The sequence below is a fragment of the Neomonachus schauinslandi genome, chromosome X (assembly GCF_002201575.2).
Source record: "Neomonachus schauinslandi chromosome X, ASM220157v2, whole genome shotgun sequence".
NCBI lineage: Eukaryota > Metazoa > Chordata > Mammalia > Carnivora > Phocidae > Neomonachus > Neomonachus schauinslandi.
The window spans coordinates 94,491,563-94,502,485 of record NC_058419.1 but is presented as its reverse complement, the minus strand read 5'-3'; the positions used below and the strand labels follow the sequence as shown (position 1 = coordinate 94,502,485).

The following is a 10,923-nucleotide window of genomic DNA, read 5'->3' as shown; positions in this document are numbered from 1 at the left end:
AAACTGGCTCACACTGTTGGCTATCTACTGCACACCAAATGCTGGGCAAAGTGCCTTTCCTGCATCGTTGCGTTTAACTGAAACATATAGCATATTCTCACATTTTACAGTTGTTGCCACTGAGGTTCTTTATAGAATTTTTTTTCTTTTTCTTCATATACCTTTACCACAAATCATAAATATATATTTGTTTGGGTATTTGATATCAAAAATTATAATTGCAATGTAAGTGAAGCCTTTTCTTGTGAGAAGTAGCTGGGTCCATTTTTCTGGTTGGTGAGGTAGGAGAGGCAGCACAGGAATCTGCACCAAATTTGATTCAAGCTCCGAGCAGCTGTAACCTGGGCTCTACCTTCCACAGACTGAGGACTGTCTACCCCTCCTGGCTCCGTGAGTGCTGGCTCTGAATACTGACTGCACTGGACTCTAATGGCCTTTGCTTAGGGAGGGGAAAAGATGAGCTTCCTCTTCAGCAGCCATTATTCTAATACATTTAAGTCAAAGAAGAACATCCCTGAAGGAGTTCATTAGTACGAACACTTAAAACATGCAGAAGCACTCTGGGAAGTGGGACTCCTAGAAGAGCAGTCATGTTGCCCGAGGAGAAAGATCTCAATCAACAGATGACAGTTAGCACTGTAGATTTCTTCAACCAGGTCAGAACTCTGCACTGAAGCAAGCTGTCTAGTCATGGCTGCAGGTCCAAGATCCGAATATCATTGGGAAGATGCTTTTAATATTAAGGCCCAGTCAAAGATTCTGCTCCAGAATACATCAACTATTTGATGACTTGAGTTCAGGATTAACTTGATCATGAAACCCTTTTTCCTTCTAAGACAGGTGTTCCATTTTCCCAAAACTTTATATCTGTGGTAAAAACTATTCTAAAGCATTCGTTCAAGGTTTATACCCATATTTCTTGCCAGCACTTTGATTCTGTGATGCAATAGCAAGTAAAGGCCTGCCACAACACATCCTTTAAGTATTTTATTTGTTCCAAAGTTTGATTTCATTGATAGGTGAAAGTTGGCACCACTACAGGAATTCATTGAAAGATTTCTGTAACACAGTTGCCCTCTTACTTCGTCTACTTGTTAGAGTTATCTTATTGCCAGTCTGTTACAGACTTGAGTTATAGGTCGAAATGTGTCCTCTCCAAAAATTATATGTTGAAGTCCTAACTCCCAATACCTCAGAATGTGATTTGGAAATAGTGTTCTTGCAAGTGTAATCAAGATGAGGCCTTTAGGGTGGACCCTAATCCAGTATGTCTGGTGTCATAAAAGCAAAATTTGGACCCAGAGACGTGCACACAGGGAGAGTGCCATGTGAACATGAAGGCAGAGATCAGGGTGATGTGTCTATAAGTCAAAGAGAGAGACCTAGAATGGATCCTTTCCTCACAGCTCTTAGAAGGAACCAACCCTGCCAATGCCTTGATTTTGAACTTCTTGCCTCCAGGATTGTGAGATAATTTATTTCTGTTTTTCTAAGCCATCTAGTTTGTGGTACTTTGTTACCCTGGCAGCCCTAGCAAACTAATAATACAGCTGGTGATACAAACTGAGAAAACAGGATACAAAAACACCCATTATCTGCGTTTACTGATAAAATCGTTCCAAGGGTAGATTGGCTTTAAAGCAAGAACTTATGAGCATACCTAACTTTGACATAATCTAATACCTGTTGTTTTCACAAAGTCACACTTGGTTGTAATATGTGGTAACCAAACTGCACTTTATTAGTTTAGCCATTGTTTCTTTGCTGAAGCAATTGAGTCTATTTCAGGTGACAACATAATAGATAATAAGAATTTATTAGCAAGTTTCCAAACCAAATTTCTTAGCAACACAATCACATAATAGGTAAGTTTCATTCCACTTCAATTTAGAAATTAAAAAAAGACATTTTTAGGTGTTCTTTATATTTAGAACATTTGTATCATTTTGTATTCTATTTTCAAGTCTGTATGGCAGTGCTTTTATAGATTAAAATCTTTCTATTTATATGTCTATCTATCTAAAAAAAACCCATGATTTCTATTTTAATCATAAATGGCATATGTGGTACAGGAACAACCAAGTTTTTTTTCCTAAAATTCCTTTTTATCTTTTAATCTTCATTTAATATTTTATCAGCTATAAATCTACCTAAATTGTTAGGAGACTGTATGTGTATCTATCAGAAATAATATCTTTTAAGGCTTCTACAGATAATCTTAAGATTTTTTTTAAGTTTATTTTTTTTAATTATCTCTATACCAACATGGGGCTCGAGCTCAGACCCCGAGATGAGGAGTTGCATGCCCTTCCGACTGAGCCAGCCAGGCATCCATATATTTATTTATTTTGAAATGCATCATTCAAATTAATTTTAACATGTGAAGATTTTGGTTAAAAAAATATATTCCAAAATATCACAAACATAGCTCTCAAAGCCACTATTTTTATTCATGCTGTAGCATGGGAGTCCACCAACTTTATCCCAATAAAAATAAGTTAAGGGAAACCACAGTGAAAACCATGAAAGTATAGAGAATTTATGGAATGGCTAAACATATAGTGTGCTACCTATTCTTTAATGTATGTATTTATAAAATAGGAATGAGTACAATATCTTCCTTCATGTTGCTGACATTAAAAGACTGGAATGAGCCTTCATAGAGGTTTTCTTCCGTTTGTTTTTGTATCAATACTCCAACTTATTTTATTTCTCTTGGATAAAAAAGATCTTCCCCTTTAATAAGAGAAAAAAACTTTTTTCATTTGGGTCCTAGGACTGTGTAAACTCCAGCTGACTGTTTAGAATATATTAAGGCACAACAAATATACTAGAAGATTTGCCAGACAGAAAAAGCTTTAAATTCACCTACATTCTGTATTTCAGAGCTGTGATTTTTATAGTCACTTGCTGACTTCCTTGATGGCTTCAGAAAAGTTTAGATTTGATAGTATTTTTGTTATTTATTTTTATTATCCCACTACACTAAAAAGAAAATCATTGTTTGAAAAAATCTCTGTTTAATAACTCAGTTTTAATAAATTCTTAAATACATATGGGATTTTATTTTTTTTTAAGATTTTATTTATCTGAGAGAGAGCATGAGGGGGGATGTCAGAGGGAGAAGCCGACTCCCCGCCGAGCAGGGAGCCTGATGTGGAACTCAATCCCGGGACTCCGGGATCATGACCTGAGCCAAAGGCAGTTGCTTAACCAACTGAGCCATCCAGGCACCCCTACACATGGGATTTTAATTCTTCTAATTAAGGCTGAAACCATATATTATTATTTGTGGATTTAAAGAGTGGAATATTCACTTGTGAAAAAAGAGAAAAGTCCAACGTGAAACATTCCACAATTAATGTTTAAGCTAATCCAGAATTCTTTGCCAGCCATTCTGTAGGGTTACATTGAGCATTTATAAACAAAGCTGGTTTCTAGATACTGCCTAGAAGCTTACTGCCTCTCACCTTTATTTGTTTTTTTAGAAAATTGCTAAAATTTGGTGGTATTTTTTCTTTTTTTATTAAGTTCTAATTTTTATTAAGTTTTAATTTTTATTTATTAATTTTTTTAAGTTTGTATTTTTTTAAAAAAATTTTTATTTTTAAGTAATCTCTACACCCAACATGGGTCTCAAACTCAAACCCCAAGATTAAGAGTCACAGGCTCCACTGACTGAGTCAGCAAAGCACCCCTAAGTTTTTATGTGAATTCCAGTTAGTTGGGGTGCCTGGGTGGCAGAGTTAGTTAAGCATAACAACCGTAAGTTGGTTTTTGCTAAGGTTGTGATCTCAGGGTCATGATCTCAGGGTCTTGACATTGAGCCCCGTGATGAGCCCCATGTCGAGCCCTGCATCAGACTCTGCACTCAGTGTGAAGTCTGCTTGGGATTCTCTCTCCTTCTCCCTCTGCCCCTCCCACCTGTGCTCTGCCTCTCTCTCTCTGTCTCTCTCTAAAATCAAATCAAATCAATCAATCAATCAATCAATCTTTTAAAAAACTTCCAGTTAGTTAACATGCCTCTCAACTTTATTTTTTTTTAACATTTTTATTTATTTATTTCAGAGAGAGAGAGAGCAAGCATGAGCAGGGGGAGGGGCAGAGGGAGAAGCAGACACCCTACTGAGCAGGGAGCCTGCCACGAGGCTTGATCCCAGGACCCAGGCATCCCAGTGCCTCTCAACTTTAAATTAAACCTTGTTAGCTTTATTTTTTTTAATTCCAGAAGGAATTAACTTACATTATTCAACTAGGTTTCATTTTCATCTTCATTTCTAGTATTTCTAGTATTCTCAAACAAAACTCCATTCATTTTTCAGCAATAGAGATCCTCCCTTTCCTCATGACTAGGCTTTAAACCAAAGATCATCATCCCCCAAAGACAGATTACTAATTAGACACAAATCACAAGTTTGTTGGTAATTTGAGACACATAATGGCCTTCATTATTTTTCTTTATTTTTCTTTTTTTTAAGATTTTATTTATTTATTTGACAGAGAGAGAGACAGCGAGAGAGGGGGCACAAGCAGGGGGAGTGGGAGAGGGAGAAGCAGGCTTCCTGCCTAGCAGGGAGCCCGATGCAGGGATCGATCCCAGGACCCTGGGATCATGACCTGAGCCGAAGGCAGACGCTTAACGACTGAGCCACCCAGGTGCCCCCTTTATTATTTTTAATAAGTACTTTATCACCAGGTGCACCTAAACATTAATGTTAACATTACTTATTTTCATTCAAGGCCAAGGAGTCGAGGGGAGGAAGAAAACTGGAAGGGGAGAGAATGGGAGAGGATGGCATCTTCTTGACTTGGCTAAAGAGCCAAACTTGACGAGTCAGAAGAAATCAGTCTGTCATGGGCAACTTGTTCTGCATCCCACCCACCCCTTCCCTCTCCAACTCAGAAGTCCTCAGTTCTCAATGTCTGTGATCTTTGCTCCTTGTATCTGATCACAGTCAAGGGGTGGAGGGTTCTTGCTCCATTGTGCAGTTAATCGTATGGTGCTTTAATCTTCAGGCCTTTAAAAACAACAACAACAACAACAACAACTTTTGGACAATGACACTATCATAGATTTTTATTTAAATATTTAAAATTCTGAGTGCTACAGTGTTTGTATTGGCAGCCAGATGTATCTTCTTCTTCAGACTGTGAATAAATCTGGTGATTTTACAGGGCTGCTAGTTAACAAAGCATTTCCTCTTAGACTTGTAGAGTCCTAGCTTAGGTAGTTGCTTATTACTCTACACATGCTAATCTGCCCTCACCTTGACTTTGGTGACAACAAAAGGAAAGTTTTTCTAGTATTGCAGAGGCCACAAGAACAACTCTAGTTGTGATTTTAAGTTTTTCAAACTTTGTCAAGTTTTCCTTATTATTCTGTTGGCCTGAGGTTAAAGCAGAAGTGGAGTTTCTTTAAACATAACATCACTATCTCATGAGCAGAAAAAAATCAGGCCCGAAGAGTATAAGTCCTAGAAATTTGTTTCTAAGTAGATTCAGTCATGGTACTGGTGCTGCCTGTCAGTGTAGAACTCTAGCCACCTGAGAAGAAGTGGCCTTGACACTGCTCAGTTAATTAAACAAGGCCATTAGACTGAGGTGGCTTTCATGTGGCAGCCATCTACATAAGCAAACTAAACCTAAGCCTGTAAATGCCTCAAGATTATGAAATCAAAACCTAAGGACAACCAAGCACGAACAGCCAACAGGGCTTTAAGCCAATCAAATAATTTCTTTACTTCTGCACTTTCTCTATGAAGTCTTTCTCCTGGCACCTATTGCAGAGCACTCCTAGCCACTTTCTTCGTTTGGCACTGCCAGATTCAAATAGATTTTTGCTCAAATAAACTCTTAAAATTTTTAATGTGCCTCATCTTCTCTCTTAACACCACCAAACACTAAACACCTTCAGAGAGGGACATTATTTCCCCCTGAATATTCAGTTCAGTGAGTGGATGTGATTTTTGCTACTGTAGAATTCTGGCAAAAGGAATAATAATTATCTTGCATTTTCAGTTTTACTATGTTTTGCATTATATTTTGATGTAGCAGGCTGTGAAAGGCTTTCAACAGGAATAGGGATATTACATGTGGTAGTGATAATTTTATTGAAACACCTGCATTGAAATTCACTTAGGTTTTTTTCTCATCAGATTCTGTTCCAAATAAGTATTCTGCAAATCCAAGTGGATTACCAGTGTGTTGTACACTTGTTATAGAACAACATTACATATTGGTCTACACCAAAAATAGTAAGACTTCTTTCCCATCTAAAATATTTTAAAATGTTCTTTGCATTAAAAATTTATGTTTTATTTGTAAACCTTTAGAGGCTTTGTCTATTTTTCTAAGTTAACTGTACTTTAAAAAGTGTTTGGTATCTACTTTTGTAACTTCATCAGAATAAAATACAGTGTAAGAAAAAAGTTTGCAATATATGATTGTTGAGAACACTGACTATTACTAATTTGCTAATGTGTGTGCTCCCCACATAACAATAAATATTTGCTGAAAAAAGGAATGAGTCTCAGAGAGTTTAGTAACTTGCCCTTGGTCACTGAAGGGGAGCAGAATTTGCCACCTCAAAATATGCCTCTTTGGCATAAGGATTATTTTGGGCTGATTAAATTTTAAAAAACTTCAGACACAAGAAAAGCTCTGAAAACAGAGTAGAAGTTACCCTTTTGTGAGGGAAACTTACTTTTATAAGGAAAGTCTCCACTTGTTAAGGATGTTTCCCTCTCTGTACCCTGGAAGAGGAGGATGACTAAATCTCTAGAGATCTATCAGTGGAGAAGGCAAATACCTAAATCTGTATAACAAGGTTACCCTTGTTTACTGTGCTTTTCCTGGTAGCCTCCCTTAACTGGCTCCCCAACCCCCAACATCTTCTTTTGTCTTTAGCTGGAGATACTATTTAAGGTGGTGGCTCTGGCCATTTCAGGGAATTACTCAATTTCTCTTCCAGGTATACAGGAGGTAGACATGTTACTAAACTTCTGTTTTTCTCTGTTAATCTTTTTTACATGGAGGGTCTCAACCAAGAACCTAGAAGGGTAAAGGGAAAATTATTTTCCTTACCTGTATCACTCAGCTTTGGGAAATCCTACTTTGGGAACCATTAACTTTTGGATCTTCTTTTTTTTTTTTAAGATTTTATTTAGGGGCACGTGGGTGGCTCAGTTGGTTAAGTGTCTGCCTTTGGCTCAGGTCATGATCCCGGGATCCTGGGATCGAGCCCCACATCAGGCTCCCTGCTCAGTGGGGAGCCTACTTCTCCCTCTCCTTCTGCTGCTTCCCCTGCTTGTGCTTGCTCGCTCTCTCTCTGTCAAATAAATAAATAAAATCTTTAAAATTTTTTTAAATTAAAATTTAAAAAAAGATCTTGTTTATTTGGGGCTCCTGGGTGGCTCAGTTGGTTAAGTGTCTGCCTTCAGCTTAGGTCATGATCCCAGGGTTCTAGGATTGAGCCCCAGCATCGGGCTCCCTGCTCAGTGGGGAATCTACTTCTCCCTCTGCCCCTCCCCCTGCTCATGCTTGCGCTTTCTCTCGCTCTCTCTCTCTGAAATAAATAAATAAAATCTTTTTTTAAAAAGATTTTATTTAATAGGGAGAGAGAGCACACTTGAGCACAAGGGGTGGGGGGCATAATGGGAGGGGCAAAGAGAAGGGACAGAAGGGGAGGAGGAGGGAGAGGGGCAAGCAGACTTAGCCGTGAGCACAGAGCCTGACTTGGGGCTCGATCTCATGACCCTGAGATCAAGACCTGAGCCAAAATCAAGAGTTGGATGCTGAACAGACTGAGCCACCCAGGCACCCCTTGGATCCTCTCTTTATACCACGCTGGGTCTGTTAAATATATAGAGCTGAGTCAGCCATCTTATAAGTATTCAAACAGGAGAAAAAAGTCAAGTGAGCACATGCTGGTTCTGAAATTGTCAAGCTTCTGAATCAAGGTCAGCAGGCACATACATTCAGACTTTATGTTACGAGAGAAAAATAAGCATCTTTGTTTAAGCCATTGTAAGACAGGTTTTATGTTACTTGTAGCATAAAGCACTCCTGATGGACTCTTTCCCCAATAGGAGCCACAGCCTTTGTTCAGCTGCTCAAAAGGAGAAAAGGGGTCTGGAGCACTAGTTTTGAACAGTCACATCATAGAGAGTCCTGTGTGGTCAGGAAAAACATTCTGTTTCACATGGCATTTGGGGAACTCGAGGGCTCTTTGCTCTTATGCCTCCAAGATTGGGAGGCAAAGAGGGAGGAAGGAAGAGACAAGGATATTTTAGAGCAAAGTTAGGACTCCGCTCTAAAGACTGTGAGACTTGGGACTCCCAGGTCTATTCTAAAATCTCTTAATGTGACACTAGATTGACAAAGTGTTTACTCAATGCAGAAGCCCTGAGGAGTGTGGAGAAAAAGCAAACTGAGGGAAGTAAACGTAAGGGGACCCAGAATATACCTGGAGGAACTGACCTTCAGGTTGACTGGCTTGACTGGCGTGGGTGCCAGTCAAGGGGTTGAGAGGAGGCCTGATGTCATGACGCAGGTCAGCAGCAGGAAGGGGAGCGCGCGGTTGGCCAGGCGAGCAGGTTTCCCAGGGCACCTGAGACCCGAGGAGCCTTCCTACCCCTCTGCCCATGCGAGGCGTAGCTCCACGCATATGCACATGGCCTGAAGGACTGACGGCCCCTGGGACTGTTAGAGATTCTCAGAGAGATCTGGGACCCAAAAAGTGGTGGACACTCCCTCCTGATCCGATCAACCTGAGGAACTTCAGAATGCAGCTGGACAGTCATTTCAGCCACACGGTAATGCTGCACGTTTTCTAACACGTGGACCCAACAGCAGTCACAGATGAGTGTCACTCTTTGGTGCACGTGGAGTTTTGGATTCCTACCTGCTACTATACTCGTGTCACTTGAACTTCGGATGTGCGTCCGCGGGATGATAAGCTTGTTACCAGGCCCTGGTTGTGTTGCTCCTGCCTCCCATATTGACCAGAATTGGGGGTGTTCGGGGCCCCTTCTCTGTTTGTATGGTTAATAGAGTGCTGATTCCATTGCACCAGCAGAGCCCACATGAACTCAGAGAGCCAAAGGTTAAAGGAAGACCACAAAGGTAATCTCCTCTATTTTCCAGGTGAATGAACTGAGGCCCAGAATTGCTACAAAGCTAATTTGAGTAGAAACCAACAATATGCCTCTACAGTGCCATGCTTGTATTCTGGTGCACCCCTCCTGGTAGGAAAGGGTCCCTATGTAGTGTTTTCTAAAAGGCCTCTTATAGGGGGTGCCTGGGTGGCGCAGTCAGTTAAGCGTCCAACTCTTGGTTTTGGCTCAGGTCATGATTTTGGGTTTGTGAGATCAAGCCCCACGTTAGGTTCCGTGCTCAGTGGGGAGTCTGCTTGAGATTCTCTCTTCCTCTGCCCCTCCCCCCTGCTCACTCTTGCTGCTCTTGGGAACCCTATAATCACCACCACTGTACAAGCTCAAGCTAGCCTGGGGCTAACTGGATGACGAGAGGCACCAGTCATCCCCTGCCTCACCTGACATAAAGCCAACAACAACCAGACAAGTGAATGAGACCTTCTAGGACTAACCAGAGAAAGTGAAGTTTAAGCGAAATCTGAGGAATGATAGGAGTAGCCAGCAGTTTCTTTGTGTCAAGCAATACCCAATATCAAGCCAGGGCCTTTCACAATGTGTATACTGGTATCAGACAAGTAAGAGAGACCCTTCCTCAGGAGCATAATAGTTATAATTTCTATACTAAAAGGTTCTGGCTCAGTCGGTTGAGCGTCTGACCCTTGATTTCGGCTCAGGTTGTGGTCTCAGGGTCCTGCGATTGAGCCCCAGCTCTAGCTCCTTACTCTGTGCTCGGTGGGGAGTCTGCTTGGGATTCTCTCTCTGCCCCTCCGCCTAAAATAAATAAGTAAATCTTTATAAATAAATAAATAAATAAATAAATAAATAAATAAATAAATAAATAAATAGTTCTGGGTAGAGAACCTTTGATCAAATTTTGGTCACCTGGCGCAAAGTAATGTTTGCAATACTTCCGTGATAAACTATATTCGGGTTTTGAATCTGCAGTAAAATGATAACCAAAATTAACTTAAAATTGACATACTGTATTTATTCTTTAATAATAACATGGATCCATGCTATAAAGAGTTAAATTTTAATTATGCATGAATCTGAACAATTCTTTTATCACAGTGAGCATGCAAGTGTCTACAAGACAGGAGCACTCTTAAAATTAGGGCCAGATGATAGTTTCAGAGTTGTCAGTTAGGTGGTTCCAAGTTTCTTTTTTTTTTTTTTTTTTTATTTGGCAGAGAGAGACACAGCGAGAGAGGGAACACAAGCAGGGGGAGTGGGAGAGGGAGAAGCAGGCTTCCCGCCTAGCAGGGAGCCTGATGTGGGGATCGATCCCAGGACCCTGGGATCATGACCTGAGCTGAAGGCAGACACTTAATGACTGAGCCATCCAGGCGCCCCCCAAGTTTCTTTTAACTCTTAAAATCTTGGAAAAGAGTCCCAAGTGAAGGAGTCCTGTATTTGGCAATATCTTAACACCTTTCTCTATATCTCAAGATACCTAGTTACAACTGCAGATGTGAATAATTCTAAACAACAATACATGATTTACCTAACTTTCATACTTGTAAACTTGGAAAGGGAAGAGAAACTGACCATGTGGAATCATCATACTGTCATTAACTGTTGACTCTTTTAGTAAAAGTTACAAATGGCCTGAAATATATGTGGGATGCAAGAACAATAAGAAAAATACCCTCATCTCACTCCACTTAATCATCACATGCTTAACAAATACCTTTTTTGTTTTCAACATTGCCTTATTTATTCTAAACAGCCTCTTCTATGTTATCAAAGCTTTTTTGTTAGTTTTTACTTT

The 10,923-nt window shown here is 40.0% G+C and overlaps 1 pseudogene; it reads left to right on the top strand.

Moving 5' to 3' along the window:
• The first annotated feature begins 456 nt into the window (after positions 1-456).
• On the top strand, positions 457-1,065 carry LOC110572904 (annotated as a pseudogene).
• Positions 1,066-10,923: the final 9,858 nt, after the last annotated feature.